An 18,668-nucleotide genomic window follows, 5' to 3' on the forward strand; every position below is an offset into this window, starting at 1 on the left:
CTCACAATAACCCCAGGATGTAGGTTTTTACTACTGAGGACATGGAATCAGAGAGAGGATTAGTCACTTGTGCAATGCCACATGGCTAGTAAGTGGTGAACTGGGACTCAAACCCAGAAAGTTTGATTTCAAAACCCATACTCCTGACAACAACACTAAAATGTTAGTTGTCATTTATGCCGTTGTTGCAGCTATTGCTGCTGCTTAATAACATAGGAAAATGCTTACGGTAAAATGTTGAGCAAAAAAAAAGAATACAAGTTTTTATGTATAGGATTATTCTGATTTTGTTTTGAATTTTTGTATTGTGCATATACATGCATCGATAAAACACTGGAAGAAAATATACCAATATATTAAAATCATTATCTCTTGGGTACAGTGTTTAGAACAATCCTGGCACATAGAAAATGTTAAGTATTATCTCCAGGATCATTTGTTTTGATGTTCTAAAGATTCAATAAAATGGTCTAAATGTGAATTTAGTTGTATTTATCTTGCTCAGGACTCATAGTTTCTGAATTTGAGAATTCACATTTTTATTATTTTTTTTAATTTTAATTTTTTTTTTTTCTTGAGACGGAGTCGCAGTCTGTCACCCAGGCTGGAGTGCAGTGGCGTGATCTCAGCTCACGGCAACCTCTGCCACCTGGGTTCAAGCAATTCTCCTGCCTCAGCTTCCTGAGTAGCTGGGATTACAGGTGCCTGCCACTACACGTGGCTAATTTTTTTGTATTTTTAGTAGAGACGGGGTTTCACTATCTTGGCCAGGCTGGTCTTGAACTGCTGACCTGGTGATCCACCTGCCTCGGCCTCCCAAAGTGCTGGGATTACAGGCGTGAGCCACCGCGCCCGGCCCGAGAATTCACATTTTTAAATAATCAGTTCTGGCCGGGCGCGGTGGCTCATGCCTGTAATCCCAGCACTTTGGGAGGCCGAGGTGGGCGAATCACGAGGTCAGGAGTTCGAGACCAGCCTGGCCAATATGGTGAAACCCCGTCTCTACTGAAAAAATACAAAAAATTAGCCAGGCATGGTGGCGCGTGCCTGTAATCCCAGCTACTCGGGAGGCTGAGGCAGGAGAATTGCTTGAACCCAGGAGGTGGAGATTGCAGTGAGCTCAGATCGCGCCACTGCACTCCAGCCTGGTGACAGAGCAAGACTCCGTCTCAAAAAATAAATAAATAAATAAATAAATAAATAAATAATCAGTTCTAGAATACCCTCAGTCATTAGTTCTTTGAATATTACTTTTAAAATTTGTCCTGCATGTTTCTTTACCTCTTTTCATATTTTTTATTTCTTAATCTCTCTGTGTTGCATTCTATATATCTATTTTTCCAGTTACCACTTTTCTGTTTAATTGTGCCCAATCTGTGTTCAACAAGTCCATTGAGTTTTTAAATTTGAAACTTTTTTTCATGTCTAGAGTTCTTTTTCAATACTACCTGGCCTTTTAAAAATAGTGTACTGGAGTGGAATAATAGACATTGTAGACCCAGAAAGGTGGGAGGTGCAAGAGGTGTAAGGGATAAAAAATTACCTAATGGGTCAAGCACAGTGGCTCACGCCTGTAATCCCAGCACTTTGGGAGGCCAAGGCAGGTGGATCACTTGAGTTCAGCGGTTTGAGACCAGCCTGGCCAACATGATGAAACCCCGTCTCTACTAAAAATATGAAAAATTAGCTGGGCTTGGTGGCACACTCCTGTAATCCCAGCTACTCATGAGGCTGAGACAGGAGAATCGCTTGAACCCAAGGGGCAGAGATTGCAGTGAGCCAAGATGGCGCCACTGCACTCCAGCCTGGGCACCAAGAGCGAAACTCTGTCTCAAAAAAAAAAAAAAAAAAAAAAAAAAATTACCTAATGGGTTCTATGTATATGATTTGAGTGATGGTTACACTTTAAAGCCCAAACTTCACCACTACACAATATATCCATGTAACAAAGCTGCATTTGTATCCTCAAATCTGTAAAAATAAAATAATGTCTTGTTCTTTTCTTACGTTTTCAATTATATCTTTAATCATTTTAAGCAATTTTATAGTGTGTATTAGACTGCATATTTCGGGGTCTAATTCTATGTGTTGTGTCTTCAGACATTTGATTATGGTGTGGTGTTTTTTCATGTGTTTTGTAATTTTTTATTTTAAATTGTGTTCAGTGCAGCTTTACTTGTGGGGATCTTGTGAGGGATATGTCTCTCTAGAGCTGTTTTATGTTGCTTCTGCTAGGTAGGAATAACAATAGTTATACTCTTAAGTGAGTATACACTTTGTACTCATTTTTTGGTGTGGAGGGTTCCTGGACAGTGTAGGAGTTATAAATTTTGAATCCCAAACCCATGTGAAAGCAGGCCTCAGAGGGAGACCCTGTTTTCTACCTTGTTACAGCCCAGGTTGTCTTCCTGTGCTAGTGAATGAATTTTTGTCTAGTTCAACCTTATTGAATGTGTAGTCCTTTGAAACTCCCAACTTCCTACAGATGTTTCAGTTCCAACCTCCTGCCTTACTTAGGCCCAAGGCTCTGTCTCCTGCCTCTACAGGCCATCAGAACCTAAGTGCGTGTGCTCGCTTCAGCAGCACATGTACTGGGATTAGAATGATGCAGAGGAGATTAGCATGGTCCCTGCACAACGATAATGCACAAATCCGTGAAGTGTTCCAAACAAAGAAGAAGAAGGTGGATCATGGCAGACGGGAGGCAAGACTAGATTGCAGCTCCAACTTGGACGAACAGAGCAGCATGTGGAGGCTCGCATCATGAATTTTTGCTCCAGAACGACTGCAGGAATAAATCAGGAAACCCAAGAGGACCCACAGACCCTCTGAAGGAAGCAGACTGCTCCTGCAGGATCCAGGAGGCACACCAAATACTGTGAGTGCCCAAATTGTGGAAGTGGGAAAGGGAGATCGTCTGCCCCTGAACACACACCCCCACTGGGGAAACTGAAGGCCTAGGTTACCGGAGAAGATTCTGACCTTATCTGGAGCTGAGTCAATTTAGATACTGAGCAAAATACAGGAGTAGAGGAAAGAGCGGGAAAAGCCCTGTGAGCTCACTGGGTCCCCTAGCAAACCATTTCTGCCTGGCCTTACAGGGGTCCTTTGGTAGGGCGGCCAGAGGCGCTTGGAAAAGGTCACAGGGAGAAAGAAATCTCCAGCCGAACTTTGTAACAATTTGAACTGAGGCTGGGGGCAGTGGCTCACACCTGTAATCCTAGCACTTTGGGAGGGTGAGGAGGGTGGATCACCTGACGTCAGGAGTTCGAGACCAGCCTGGCCAACATGGTGAAACCTCGTCTCTACTAAAAATACAAAAATTAGCCAGGCGTGGTGGCGCATGCCTGTAATCCCAGCTACTCGGGAGGTTGAGGCAGGAGAATCACTTGAACCGGGGAAGCGGAGGTTGCAGTGAGCCAGGATCATGCCACTGCACTCCAGCCCGGGCGACTGAGCAAAACTCCATCTCAAAAACAAACAAACAAACAAACAAACAACAAAAAAACATTTTGAACTGATCGAGAAGTCTTCTGGCCAGAACTTGGTGGGGGGTGGGGCATGAATCTGGTGTGCAGACTCCACAGGTGGGGAAGAAGGAAAGCCATACTTGCTTTCACATCTGGGAGGTGGGTAGCCTGGGGCAAGTTCTCAGCCCTGCTCACTCACTGTCTGGAAACAGACTCAGTGCTGTTGGTGGGGTGGGGGTTGGGGTACAGTGGGAGTGAGACCAGCCCTTTGGATTCTGTGGGAGCTGCGTGAGGCCTGTGACTGCCGGCTTTCCCCCACTTTTCTGACAACCTGCACAACACAGTAGAGACATCCATAATCCTTCTAGGATCATAACTCCATTGACCTGGGAGCCTCACCCCCATCCCCCGCAGCAGCTGCAGCAAAACCCGCCCAAGGAGACTCCGAGCTCAGACACACCTAGCCCTGCCCCAACCCAATGGTCCTACCCTACCCACCCTGGTAACTGAAGACAAAGGGCATATACTCTTGGGAGTTCTAGGGCCCCGCCCACCACCTGTTCCTCCCCATACTACCACAGCTGATGCTCTCTGGAAAGCGCCACCTCCCAGCAGGAGGCCAACCAGCACAAAAATAGTGCATTAAACCACCAAAGCTAAGAACCTTAACAGAGTCCATTTCACCCCCTTTCCATCTCCACCAGAACAGGTGCTGGTTTCCACAGCTGAGAGACCCATAGACAGTTCACATCACAGGACTCTGTGCAGACTACCCCCAGTACCAACCTGGAGCCTGGTAGACTTGCTGGGTGGCTAGATCCAGAAAAGCTGTAACAATCACTACAGCTTGGCTCTTAGGAAGCCACATCCACAGGAAAAGGGGGAGAGTATTACATCAAGGGAACATGCCATGGGACAAAGGATCTGAACAACAGCCTTCAGCCCTGGACCTTCCCTCTGACAGAGCCTACCCAAATGAGAAGGAACCAGAAAACTGACTCTGGTAATATGAAAAAACAAGGTTCCTTAACACCCCCAAAAGATCACACTAGCTCACCAGCAATGGATCCAAACCAAGAAGAAATCCTTGATTTACCTGAAAAAGAATTCGGGAGGTTAGTAATTAAGCTACTCAGGGAGGCACCAGAGAAAGGTGAAGCCCAATGTAAGCAAATAAAAAAATTGGCCAGGCATGGTGGCTCACACCTGTAATCCCAGCACTTTGGGAGGCTGAGGCGGGCAGGTCATGAGGTCAGGAGATCGAGACCATCCTGGCTAACACAGTGAAACCTCGTCTCTACTAAAAATACAAAAAAATTAGCTGGGTGTGGTGACACGCACCTTCAGTCCCAGCTACTCCGGAGGCTGAAGCAGGAGAATCGCTTGAACCTGGGAGGCGGAGGTTGCAGTGAGCCAAGATTGCGCCACTGCGCTCCAGCCTGGGCGACAGTGAGACTCCATCTCAAAAAAAAAAAAAAAAAGGAAATTAAGAAAAATGATACAAGAACTGAAGAGAAGCCCGGGCATGGTGGCTCATGCCTGTAATCCCAACACTTTGGGAGGCCAAGGCGGGAGGATCACCTGAGGTCAGAAGTTCGAGACCAGCCTGACCAACATGGAGAAACCCCGTCTCTACTAAAAATACAAAATTAGCCAGGTGTGGTGGTGCATGCCTGTAGTCCCAGTTACTCAGGAGGCTGAGGCAGGAGAATCACTTGAACCCGGGAGGCAGAGATTGCAGTGAGCCGAGATAGTGCCATTGCACTCCAGCCTGGGCAACAAGAGTGAAACTCCATCTCAAAAAAAAAAAAAAAAGTGAAGAGAGGAATATTTAATGAAATAGACAGCATAAATAAAAAACAATCAAAGCTTCAGGAAACAAGGGACACACTTATAGCAATGCAAAATGCTCTGGAAAGTCTCAGCCATAGAATCGAACAAGTAGAAGAAAGAAATTCAGAGCTCAAAGACAAGGTATTCGAATTAATCCAATCCAACAAAGACAAAGAAAAAAGAATAAGAAAACATGAACAAAGCCTCCAAGAAGTGTGGGATTATGTTAAATGACCAAACCTAAGAATAATTGGTGTTCCTGGGGAAGAAGAGAAATCTAAAAGTTTGGAAAATGTATTTGGGAGAATTATCGAGGAAAACTTCCCCAGCCTTGCTAGAAACTTAGACATCCAAATACAAGAAGCACAAAGAACATCTGGGAAATTCATTGCCAGAAGATCATCACCTAGGCACATTGTCATGAGCTTATCTAAAAGAATCTTAAGAGCTGTGAGACAAAAGTACCAGGTAACCTATAAAGGAAAATCTATCAGATTAACAGCAGATTTATCAGCAGAAATCCTGCAAGCTAGACAAGCTAGAAGGGACTGAGGCCCTATCTTCAGCCTCCTCCAACAAAACAATTATCAGCTAAGAATCTTTTTTTTTTTTTTTTTTGAGACGGAGTTTCACTCTTGTTGCCCAGGCTGGAGTGCAATGGCACGATCTTGGCTCATTGCAACCTCAACCTCCCAGGTTCAAGCGATTCTCCTGCTTCAGCCTCCTGAGTAGCTGTGATTACAGGCATACGCCACCATGCCCAACTAATTTTGTATTTTTAGTAGAGACGGGGTTTCTCTGTGTTGGTCAGGCTGGTCTCGAACTCCTGACCTCAGGTGATCCACCTGCCTCGGCCTCCCAAAGTGCTGGGATTACAGGCGTGAGCCACTGTGCCCAGCTAAGAATCTTGTATCAAGTGAAACTGAGCTTCATATATGAAGGAAAGATAGGTTTTTTTTTTTAGACAGGCAAATGCTGAGAGAATTTGCCACTACCAAGCCACCACTACAAGAACTGCTAAAAGAAGCTCTAAATATTGAAACAAATCCTGGAAACACATCAAAACAGAAACTTTTTAAAGCATAAATCTCATAGGACCAATAAAACAAAAATACAGGCCGGGTGCGGTGACTCACACCTGTAATCCCAGCACTTTGGGAGGCTGAGGAGGGTGAATCACAAGGTCAGGAGTTCGAGACCATCCTGGCCAAGATGGTGAAACTCCATCTCTACTAAAAATACATAAATTAGCTGGGCATGGTGGCACTTGCCTGTAATCTTAGCTACTTGGGAGACTGAGGCAGGATAATCACTTAAACCTGGGAGGCAGAGGTTGCAGTGAGCCAAGATGCCATTGCACTCCAGCCTGGGCAACAAGAGCGAAACTCTGTCTTAAAAAGAAAAAAAAAAAATTAAAAACAAAAAGAAAAAAAACAAGCTATACAGGCAACAAATAGCATGATGAATGGAATGGTACCTCACATCTCTGTACTAACATTGAATGTAAATGGACTTAATGCTCCACTTAAAAGATACAGAATTGCAGAATGGATAAGAATTCCATAAGAAAAAAAAAAAAAAAAAAGAGTTCACCAACCAACTATCTGCTGCCTTCAAAAGACTCACCTAACACATAAGAACTCACATAAACTTAAGGTAAACAGATGGAAAAAGACATTTCATGCAAATGGACATGAAAAGCGAGCAGGAGCAGCTATTGTTTTTGTTTTTGTTTTTTGAGATGGAGTCTCGCTCTGTCGCCTAGGCTGGAGTGCAGTGGTGCGATCTCAGCTCACTGCAACCTCCACCTCCTGGATTCAAGCTATTCTCCTGCCTCAGCCTCCTGAGTAGCTGGGACTACAGGCACTTGCCACCATGCCTGGCTAATTTTTGTACTTTTAGTAGAGATGGGGTTTCACCATATTGGCCAGGCTGGTCTTGAACTCCTGACCTTGTGATCCACCCACCTCAGCCTCCCAAAGTGTTGGGATTACAGGCGTGAGCCATGCTGCCTGGCCAGGAGTAGCTATTCTTATATTAGACAAAACAAACTTTAAAGCAACAGCAACTAAAAAAGACAAAGAGGGACATTATGTAACAGTAAAAGGCCTTGTTCAACAGGCAAATATCACAATTCTAAACATATAAGGACTAACACCGGAACTCCCAAATTTGTAAAACAATTACTAATAGACCTAAGAAATGAGATAGACCTCAACACGATAATAGTGGGAGACTTTAATACTCCACTGACAGCACTAGACAGGTCATCAAGACAGAAAGTAAACAAATGAGGGATTTAAACTATACCCTGGAACAAATGGACTTAACAGATACTTACAGAACATTCCATCCAGCAACCTCAGACTATATATTCTATTCAACAGTGCATGGAACTTTCTCCAAGACAGACCATATGATAGGCTACAAAGCAAGCCTCAATAAATTTAAGGAAAATGAAATCATATCAAGCACTCTCTCAGACCACAGTGGAATAAAACTGGAAATCAACTCCAAAAGGAAGCTTCAAAACTATGCAAATATATCAAAATTAAATAACCTGTTCCTGAATATCATTGGGTCAAAAATGAAATCAAGATGGAAATTAAAAAATTCTTCGAACTGAATGACAATAGTGACACAGCCTATCAAAACCTCTGGGATTCAGCAAAGGCAGTGCTAAGAGGAAAGTTCATAGCCCTAAAAGCCTACATCACAAAGTCTGAAAGAGCACAGACAGACAATCTAAGGTCACACTTCAAGGAACTAGAGAAACAAGAACAAACCAAACCCAAACCCAGCAGAAAAAAGGAATAACCAAGATCAGAGCAGAACTAAATGAAATTGAAACAAACAAACAAACAAATACAAAAGATAAATGAAACAAAAAGCTGGTTCTTTGAAAAGATAAATAAAATTGATAGATCATTAGCAAGATTAACCAAGAAAAGAAGGGAGAAAATCCAAACAAACTCAATAAGAAACCAAAGGGAAGATAGTACAACTGACACCACAGAAATACAAAAGATCATTCAAGGCTACTATGAACACCTTACATGCTTAAACTAGAAAATCTAGAAGAGATGGAAAAATTTCTGGGAAGATACAACCCTCCTAGCTTAAATCAGGAAGCATTAGATACTCTGAACAAACCAATAACCAGCAGTGAGCCTGATATGGTAATTTAAAAATTACCAAGAAAAGGGCTGGGCGTGGTGGCTCACGCCTGTAATCCCAGCACTTTGGGAGGCCCAGGCAGATGGATCATCTGGGGTCAGGAGTTCGAGACCAGCCTGGCCAAACATGGTGAAATCCCATCTCTAGTAAAAATACAAAAACATTAGTTGGGCGTGGTGGCGGGTGCCTGTAATCCCAGCTACTTGGGAGGCTGAGGCAGGAGAATTGCTTGAACCCCAGAGGCGGAGGTTGCAGTGAGCTGAGATCGCGCCAGTGCACTCCAGCCTGGGCAAAAAGAGTGAGACTCCATCTCAAAAAACAAAAAAGGGCCGGGCGCAGTGGCTTACGCCTGTAATCCCAGCATATACTTTGAAGACTGAGGTGGGTGGATCACAAGGTCAGGAGTTCAAGACCAGCCTGACCAATATGGTGAAACCCCGTCTCTACTTAGAATTCAAAAAAATTAGCCAGGCATGGTGGCACGCGCCTGTAATCCCAGCTACGAGGCTGAGGCAGGAGAATCTCTTGAACCCAGGAGGCAGAGGTTGCAGTAAGCTGAGATCGCACCACTGCACTCCAGCCTGGGTGACAGAGCGAGACTCCGTCTCAAAAAAAAAAAAAAAAAAAAAAAAATTACCAACAAAAAACAAAAGTCCAGGACCAAACGGATTCACAGCAGAATTCTACCAGACATTCAAAGAAGAATTGTATTGACACTATTCCACAAGATAAAGAGGGAACCCTCCCTAAATCATTCTATGAAGCCAGTATCATTCTAATACCAAAAGCAGGAAAGCACATAACCAAAAAACAAAACTACAGACCAATATCCCTAATGAACATAGATGCTAAAGTCCTTAACAAAATACTAGTAACCAAATCCAACAATATATCAAAAAGATAATCCAGGGGCCAGACATGGTGGCTCACTCCTGTAATTCCCAGCACTTTGGGAGTCCAGGGCCGGCCGATCACCTGAGTTCAGGAGTTCGAGACCAGCCTGACCAACATGGAGAAACCCCATCTCTACCAAAAATACAAAACTAGCTGGGCGTTGTGGCGCATGCCTGTAATCCCAGCTACTCGGGAGGCTGAGGCAGGAGAATTGCTTGAACCCAGGTGGCAGAGGTGGCGGTGAGCCAAGATAACGCCATTGCACTCCAGCCCGGACAACAAGAGCGAAACTGTCTCAAAAAGAAAAAAAAAATAAAGATAATCCACCATGATCAAGCTGGTTTCATACCAGGGATGCAGGAGTGGTTTAACATACGCAAGTTAATACATGTGATACACCACATAAACAGAATTAAAAACAAAAATCACATGATCATCTCAATAGATGCGGAAAAAGCATTTGACAAAATCCAGCATCCCTTTATGATTAAAACTCTCAGCAAAATCGGCATACAAAGGACATACCTCAATGTAATAAAAGCCATCTATGACAAACCCACAGCCAACATAAAACTGAATGGGGAAAAGGTGAAAGCATTCCCTCTGAGAACTGGAACAAGACAAGGATGCCCACTCTCACTACTCCTCTTCAACATAGTACTGGAAGTTCTAACCAGAGCAGTCAGACAAGAGAAAGAAATAAAGGGCATCCAATTGGTAAAGAGGAAGTCAAACTGTCGCTGTTTGTGGATGATATGATTGTTTACCTAGAAAATCCTCAAGACTCCTCCAGAAAGCTCCTAGAACTGATAAAAGAGTACACCAAAGTTTCCAGATACAAAATTAATGTACACACATCAGTAGCTCTTCTATATACCAACAGCGACCAAGCTGAGAATCAGATCAAGAACTCAACCCCTTTTACAATAGCTGCAAAAAAGATAAAATACTTAGGAATAGACCTAACCAAGGAGGTGAAAGACCTCTACAAGGAAAACTACAAAACACTGGTGAAAGCAAGCATAGATGACACAAGCAAATAGAAACACATCCCATGCTCATGGATGGGTAGAATCAATATTGTGAAAATGACCATCCTTCCAAAAGCAATCTACAAATTCAATGCAATTCCCATCAAAATACCACTATCATTCATCACAGAATTAGAAAAAACAATTCTAAAATTCATATGGAACCAAAAAAGAGCCCACATAGCCAAAGCAAAACTAAGCAAAAAACAAATCTGGAGGCATCAGATTACCTGATTCCAAGCTATACTATAAGGCCATAGTCAGACAAACAGCATGGTACTGGTATAAAAATAGGCACATAGATGAATGGGACAGAATAGAACCCGGAAACAAACCCAAATACTTACAGCCAACTGATCTTCAACAAAGCAAACAAAAACATAAAGTGGAGAAAGGACACCCTTTTCAACAAATGATGCTGGGATAATTGGCTAGCCACATGTCAGAGAATGAAACTGAATCTTCATCTCTCACCTTATACAAAAATCAACTCAAGATGGATTAAGGACTTAAATCTAAGACCTGAAACTATTAAAATTCTAGAAGATAACATTAGAAAAACCCTTCTAGACATTGGCTTAGGCAAGAACTTCATGACCAAGAACCCAAAAGCGAATGCAATAAAAACAAAGATAAATAGCTGGGACTTAAACTAAAGAGCTTTTGCACGAAAAAAGAACAGTCAACAGCGTAAAGAGAACCCACAGAGTGGGAGAAAAGCTTCACAATCTATACATCTGACAAAGGACTAATATCCAGAATCTACAATGAACTCAAACAAATCAGCAAGATAAAAACAAACAATTCCATCAAAAAGTGGGCTAAGGACATGAAAAGACAATCTCAAAAGAAGATATACAAATGCATATGAAAAAATGCTCAACATCACCAATGATCAGGGAAATGCAAATCAAAACTGCAATGCAATACCACCTTACTCCTGCAAGAATGGCCATAATCAAAAAATCAAAAAACAGTAGATGTTGATGTGGATGCAGTGAACAGGGAACATTTTTATGTGCTGGTGGGAATGTAAACAAGTACAGCCACTATGGAAAACAGTGTGGAGATTCCTTGAAGATCTGAAAGTAGAACTACCATTTGATCCAGCAATCCCACTACTGGCTATCTACCCAGAGGAAAAGAAGTCATTATACGAAGATACTTGCACACACGTTTATAGTAGCACAATTTGCAATTGCAAAAATGTGGAACCAACCCAAATGCCCATCAATCAACCAGTGGATAAATTAACCATGGTATATATCTACAATGGAATACTACCCAGCCATAAAAAGGAAAGAATTAATGGCATTCACAGCGACCTGGATGGGATTGGAGACTATTATTCTAAGTGAAGTAACTCAGGGATGGAAAACCAAACCTTGTATGTTCTCATTCATAAGTGGGAGCTAAGCTATGGGGATGCAAAGGCATAAGAATGACACAATGGACTTTGGAGACTCAGGGGGAAAGAGTGGGAAGGGGGTGAGGTATAAAAGACAACAAATTGGGTTCAGTGTATACTGCCCGGGTGATGGGTGCACCAAAATCTCACAAATGAACCACTAAAGAATTTACTCATGTAACCAAATACCACCTGTTCCCCGATAACCTGTGGAAAACAAAAACAAAAACAACAAACAAACAAACAAAAAAACCTGAACACCTTATTTAATGAGATAACCAAGCAACCTGCACCCCACCCCACCCCCACCCCTAGTGGAGCAACTGACATTTTAACTCCTACCCAATGCTCTGGTTTTGGGTTTTTCCACTTTGTTTTGACCCCTGGGGACTTCCTTTACTTACTTGCAAGTTCAGCTGTACATTTAAAAGGATTTTATATTGTATTTGGTATTTCTAAGTGTTTTGTAGTGTGGGAGGACTTTCATTCAGGTTATTTTGGCTACCATATTACTGGAAATGGACATCAAAGATTATTTTAAGTGGAAAATAATTTTAGGATGGCAAGCAGCATTGGCTTAGATGCCAATATTAGATTGAATTCTTAAAGAATTTTTATTTAGAAGGACATCCTCCTTTCTTTCATAGAAGAAGGTAAATGGATTTTTTTTCTGCCCTATTTTATCTTTAAATATTTTGGCTTGCCTAAAAAAGTAAACAAAACAGTCGACCTGCCAGTCACTATATATAATATGAATATATACATTCATATTTATGTAGAATAATTTGGGAGAAGTTCCAGTAATCTGGTGCAACTTAAATGCAAGGTAGACATTGAAGAATCTCTAGAGACGAGAATCACAAGGTAGACATGGACTACATAATTATGCCACGCTAAGGAGTGTAGATTTTATTTTGAAGGTGATGGAGAACCTCTCTATCTATATATGAATCTTGGCATATTTGGCAGAATAACAGTTTTCTTGCCAGTTTCTTAAAAGAAGACTTTCTTGAAATGGACTGTAGTGGGGGTGAGGAGAAGGATACATCTTACACATGTGCATGTGTATTCTGGATGGGTATGAGAATCTTGATCAGATTAATGGTTCTCAAGTTTTTTTGTTTTTTTGTTTTTTTGAGACGGAGTTTCACTCTGTAGACCAGGCTGGAGTGCGGTGGCACAATCTCAGCTCACTGCAAGCTCCGCCTCCCAGGTTCACGCCATTCTCCTGCCTCAGCCTCCCAAGTAGCTGCGACTACAAGCCCTCGCCACCACGCCCGGCTAATTTTCTTGTATTTTTAGTAGAGACGGGGTTTCACCATGTGTTAGCCAAGATGGTCTCGATCTCCTGACCTCGTGATCTGCCCACCTTAGCCTCCCAAAGTGCTGGGATTACAGGTATGAGCCACCGTGCCCAGCAGTTCTCAACTTTTTATGGTGAACTCTGCCCCACAAATAAAAGGCGCTTGGCATGCTTCTTAGAAAAGAGAGAGTAACTTATTTCCTTTCACACATGTCAGGAAGAAGATGTAATGTAATATGGATAAAGAGCAGATTGTTTATGGTAAGTCTTGAGTGGTCATCCTCTTTTGTTTCCTCTTACTCATATTCAGAACCTAGTCTGTCTGTCTTGGAATTACATTTCTACCTTAGAAATCGACTAAGTCTCTACTCCAGTCTTGTCCTTTTTGACTTCAGCACTCACTCACGTGATTGTAATCTTCTGGAATTAGGTGCTTAAAATATTTGAGAGGTTCCCCATCACCTTCAAAATAAAATCTAAACTCCTTAGCGTGGCATAACTATGTAGTCCACGTCTACCTTGTGGTCCTCATTTCTAGAGATTCTCCGATGTCTGCCTCACATTTACATTGCACCAGATTACTAGAACTTCCCCCAAATTCTATATATTAGACCTAAGCTTGTGATTTTTATTTATTTATTTATTTATTTATTTATTTATTTATTTATTTATTTTTTTGAGACAGAGTATCGCTCTTGTCGCCCAGGCTGGACTGCAATAGGGCCATCTCGGCTTTGCAACCTCCGCCTCCCAGGTTCAAGCGATTCTCCTGCCTTAGACTCCTGAGCAGCTAGGATTACAAGCATGTGCCACCACCCCCAGCTAATTATTTGTATTTTTAGTAAAGTTGGAGTTTCACCATTTTGGCCAGGCTGGTCTTGAACTCCTGACCTCAAGTGATCCGCCCACTTAGGCCTCCCAAAGTGCTGGGATTATAGGCATGAGCCACCGTGCCCAGCCAAGCTTCTGATTTTTTTTTTTGAGGGGATGTTTATTTATTTATTTAGAGACAGAGTTTCTCTTTTGTCGTCCAGGTTGGAGTGCAATGGCGTGATCTCAGCTCACTGCAACCTCCACCTCCTGGCACAAGCAATTCTCCTGCTTCAGCCTCTCGAGTAGCTGGGATTACAGGCATGGGCTACCATGCCCAGCTAATTTTGTATTTTTAGTAGAGATGGGGTTTCACCATGTTGGTCAGGCTGGTCTTGAACTCCTGACCTCGAATTATCTTCCAGCCTCGGTCTCCCAAAGTGGCGGGATTATAGCCGTGAGCCACCGCGCCTAGCCTGGAAGGGATGTTTAGAGATATACTGACAAGTTGGAGAATGCACCGAACCCATTAACTTCTACAATGGATTTCCCTTTCAGTCTCAAAACACTTCCGGAGGTTGGTAATTTCTTTATTGATTTTTTTCTGAAATAAAATCAATTAACATCCATATAAAAACTTAAAAACCACAGTAGTGTAAAAATAGGATATTTAGGAACTCCTTTGCACTCCCCTCATTTAGTTCTACCCCACGGAATTAACAGTTGTTAATATGTCCTTGTTTATCCTTTCAGAACTCCATTTATTGGTGAGAATGGTGTCATATAAAACTTCTTATCTAGACTCAGGAGGCTGAGGCAGGAGAACCGCTTGAACCTGGGAGGCAGAGGCTGCAGCGAGCTGAGACCGCACCACTGCACTCCAGCCTGGGAGGCAGAGCGAGACTCCGTCTCAAAAAAAAAAAGGAAAAAGAAAAAATGTCTTAGCCAGGCACAATGGCTCATGCTTGTAATCACAGCACTTCTGAAGGCCAAGGTGGGAAGAAGATCCCCAGAGGACAGGAGTTTGAGACCAGCCTTGGCAACTCAGAGAGACCCACTCCTCCCCCCATCTCTTATGTTTTTTCTTATGCTTTCTCTTGGACATTTCTTTATTACATTTCTTCCTCTTTTTACAAAACCATTGACTTATCTGTTTATGTGTCATGCCAAATTCAAATGAGAGTGATAAACTCTCTTGTATTGTGGGGCACCTGTTTAACTTCAGCTTTGCCCAGAGAGTGTCCATGAGGGATTTGCTGACTAATCTTTTCTTGGGATATTGTTTCTCATTTTCCCTTTCCCTTTTTTATTTTCCTGTTCATCTTCCAGCTCCTTTTCATTTTCTTCTTCTTTTTCTCTGTCTCTCTTTCCGCCTGCTTCTCCTCCTCCTTCTCTCCATTTCTGCTTTCCCTTTTGTACATCTTCACTGTAATTTCCATTTGATTGTTCTGGATTTTGATCCCAAGGCATAGCTGGTTGTTTCTGTATAACAAGATCCCAACTCTTCAATTTTGTGAAGTTATCACCACCTTCCAGCCCTTGCTGATTTAGATCCATGATTGTTTTGCTTTGGGTTTTCTCCCTTAGAGGCTCTGTTTGATTTTTAGAAATAAAAAAATTATCAGCTAAGCACGGTGGCTCATGCCTGTAATCCCAGCACTTTGGGAGGACGAGGTGGGCGGATCACGAGGTCAGGAGATCGAGACCATCCTGGCTAACACGGTGAAACCCCGTCTCTACTAAAAATACAAAAAATTAGCCGGGCGTGGTGGCAGGCGCCTGTAGTCCCAGCTACTCGGGAGGCTGAAGCAGGAGAATGGCGTGAACTCAGGGGGCGGAGCTTGCAGTGAGCCGAGATCGTGCCACTGCACTCCAGCCTGGGCGACAGAGCGAGACTCCTTTTCAAAAAAGAAAAATTCTCAGCTCCAGATGGTTTCACCTCATAAAAATCACAATTGTAGGAACTGTATTGGCCAGTCTGAAAGGATCCAAGCTTCTGTTTTAATGAAAATATTTCCCGGCTGGGCTCGGTGGCTCATGCCTGTAATCCCAGCACTTTGGGAAGCAGAGGTGGGCAGATCATAAGGTCAGGAGTTCGAGAGCAGCCTGGCCAATATGGTGAAACCCCATCTCTACTAAAAACTAAAAAAATTAGCTAGGTGTGGTGGCATGCGCCTGTAGTCCCAGCAACTCGGGAGGCTGAGGCAGGAGAATGGCATGAACCAGGGAGGCGGAGGTTGCAGTGAGCCGAGATCACACCACTGCACTTCAGCCTGGGCAACTGAGCGAGACTCTGTCTCAAGAAAAAGAAAAAAAAATTTCAATAAGTTTGCTTCCACTAAAGCCAAGAAAGTAGAATTTAATAAATTCTAGTTTTGGTGTAAATAACATGTTTTAAACTTAATTGCTGTGAGTTATAATTTATCTATTTTTCAATATTTTTTCAACTCCTGTAATGTTCCGGGAAAATGTTAACTATTCAAGAATACATAAAAGCCTGTATATGGAACTTGTATTTTGCCTTTTGCCTCAGGCTCCAATATGGTTGGTTCAGTATGGCACTGTTACTGGTCCTGTCTTTATTAAAAATATTGATATTTTGTTCATTATGGACTTTTGCATTAATTTGATTTTTAAAATTCATTAAAACATCTTTCCTCAGGCCAGGCATGGTGACTCATGCGCCTGTAATTCCAGCACTTTGGGAGGACGAGGTGGGCGGATCACGAGGTCAGGAGATTGAGACCATCCTGGCCAACACAGTGAAACCCCGTCTCTACTAAAAAATACAAAAAAATTAGCCAGGCGTGGTGGTGGGCGCCTGTAGTCCCAGCTACTCGGGAGGCTGAGGCAAGAGAATGGCATGAACCCAGGAGGCACAGCTTGCAGTGAGCTGAGAACGTGCCACTGCATCCCAGCCTGGGCGACAGAGCGAGACTCCATCTCAAAAAACAAACAAAACAAAAAAACAACCAAACAAATAAAAAATTATTCCTCTTGGTAACTGAATTTTTTGGTACCCCCTTAAATTTTGCACATGAAACAAGTGCCTCATTCACCCTACCCTATTCCCAGCCCTGCTCAAGGTCCTTAGATGTAAATAATCTATTTGATATGCCAGTGTTGTGTGGGAAGTATAATTCTTTTTTTAAAAAAGAGCTTCCTTTTGGCCGGAACTGCCATCTTTCAGTAATTTGCCAAAATGACAAACACAAAGGGTAAGAGGCGAGGCACCCGATAGATGTTCTCTAGGCCTTTTAGAAAACGGCTGAGGCGGGAGGATCACTTGAGGTCAGGAGTTCGAGACCAGCCTGGCCAACGTGGCAAAACCCCATCTCTACTAAAAATGCAAAAATTAGCTGGGCGTGGTGGCAGATGCCTGTAATCCCAACTACTCGGGAGGCTGAGGCAAGAGAATCACTTGAACCCAGGAGGCAGAGGTTGCAGTGAGCCAAGATCACACCACGGCACTCCAGCCTGGGCAACAGAGCAAGACTCTGTCTCAAAAAAAAAGAAAACACAGAGTTGTTCCTTTGGCCACGTACACGCAAATCTATAAGAAAGGCGATATTATTAGCCGGGTGTGGTGGCACGTGCCTGTAGTCCCAGCTACTCAGGAGGCTGAGGCAGGAGAATCACTTGAACCTGGGAGGTGGAAGTTGCAGTGAGCCGAGATCTCACCACTGCACTCCAGCCTGGACAACAGAGCGAGACTCCGTCTCAAAAAAAAAATATATATATATATATATATATCTCTTTTCTATATATATAGAGAGAAAAATATATGTTCATTATGGACTATATATATTTCTATATCTATTTATATATATTCTATATATAGAGAAAAAATATATATACACACACACATATAGAGACATCGAGGGAATGCATACTATTCAAAAAGGAATGTCCCATAAGTGTTACCATGGCAAAACTGTAAGCGTCTACACTGTTAACCAGCATGCTGTTGGCATTGTTGTAAACAAAGGACTAAGGGCAAGATTCTTGCCAAGAGAATTAATGTGAGGATTGAGTACATTAAGCGCTCTAAGAGCCAAGATAGCTTCCAGAAACGCATGAGGGAAAATGATCAGAAAAAGAAGGAAGCCAAAAAGAGAGGTACCTGGGTTCAACTCAAGTGCCAGGCTGCTCCACCCAGAGAAGTTTACTTTGTGAGAACCAATGGAAAGGAGTCTGGGCTGCTGGAACCTATCCCCTATGAATTCAAGCATAATAGGTGCAAAAACATAAAAGACCTCTGGACTGTAAAAATGTTTCTCTTCATTAAGTAGAAGTGTGCTGTCCCCTCTCCCTAATAAAAATTAAAACAAATTTTAAAAGTGTCCTAATTCATTGTGTAATGTCTTTACTATTTAAATTTAATGTATTTCTTGCTGAGAGATGTGAGGTGGCTTATTGTGCAACAAATTACTCGATTGGCTAGAAACGACCAGATATTATTTATGAAATATTTGTACTTGTTTGAAGATAGTCAGGCCGGGCATGGTGGCTCATGCCTGTAATCCCAGTTACTCAGGAGGCTGAGGCAGGAGAATCGCATGAACCCGGGAGACAGAGGTTGCAGTGAGCCGAGATCACGCCATTGCACTCCAGCCTGGGCAAGGAGAGCAAAACTCCGTCTCAAAAAAAAAAAAAAAAAGAAAAAAAGTCCATTTAAATCATCATGGAAGAAATAAAATAATTTATAAAAGTTAAAAAAAGAAAAAAATCTATTTGAGACT

The 18,668-nt window shown here is 42.6% G+C and overlaps 1 non-coding gene across 1 annotated transcript; it reads left to right on the top strand.

Annotated features, from left to right (window-relative positions):
- Window positions 1-2,567: 2,567 nt before the first annotated feature.
- LOC112131129 (U6 spliceosomal RNA) lies at window positions 2,568-2,674 on the top strand. Its single transcript, XR_002913274.1, has one exon. It is a non-coding gene; the product is annotated as a U6 spliceosomal RNA (small nuclear RNA).
- Window positions 2,675-18,668: the final 15,994 nt, after the last annotated feature.

The sequence above is a fragment of the Pongo abelii genome, chromosome X (assembly GCF_028885655.2).
Source record: "Pongo abelii isolate AG06213 chromosome X, NHGRI_mPonAbe1-v2.0_pri, whole genome shotgun sequence".
Classification (NCBI taxonomy): domain Eukaryota; kingdom Metazoa; phylum Chordata; class Mammalia; order Primates; family Hominidae; genus Pongo; species Pongo abelii.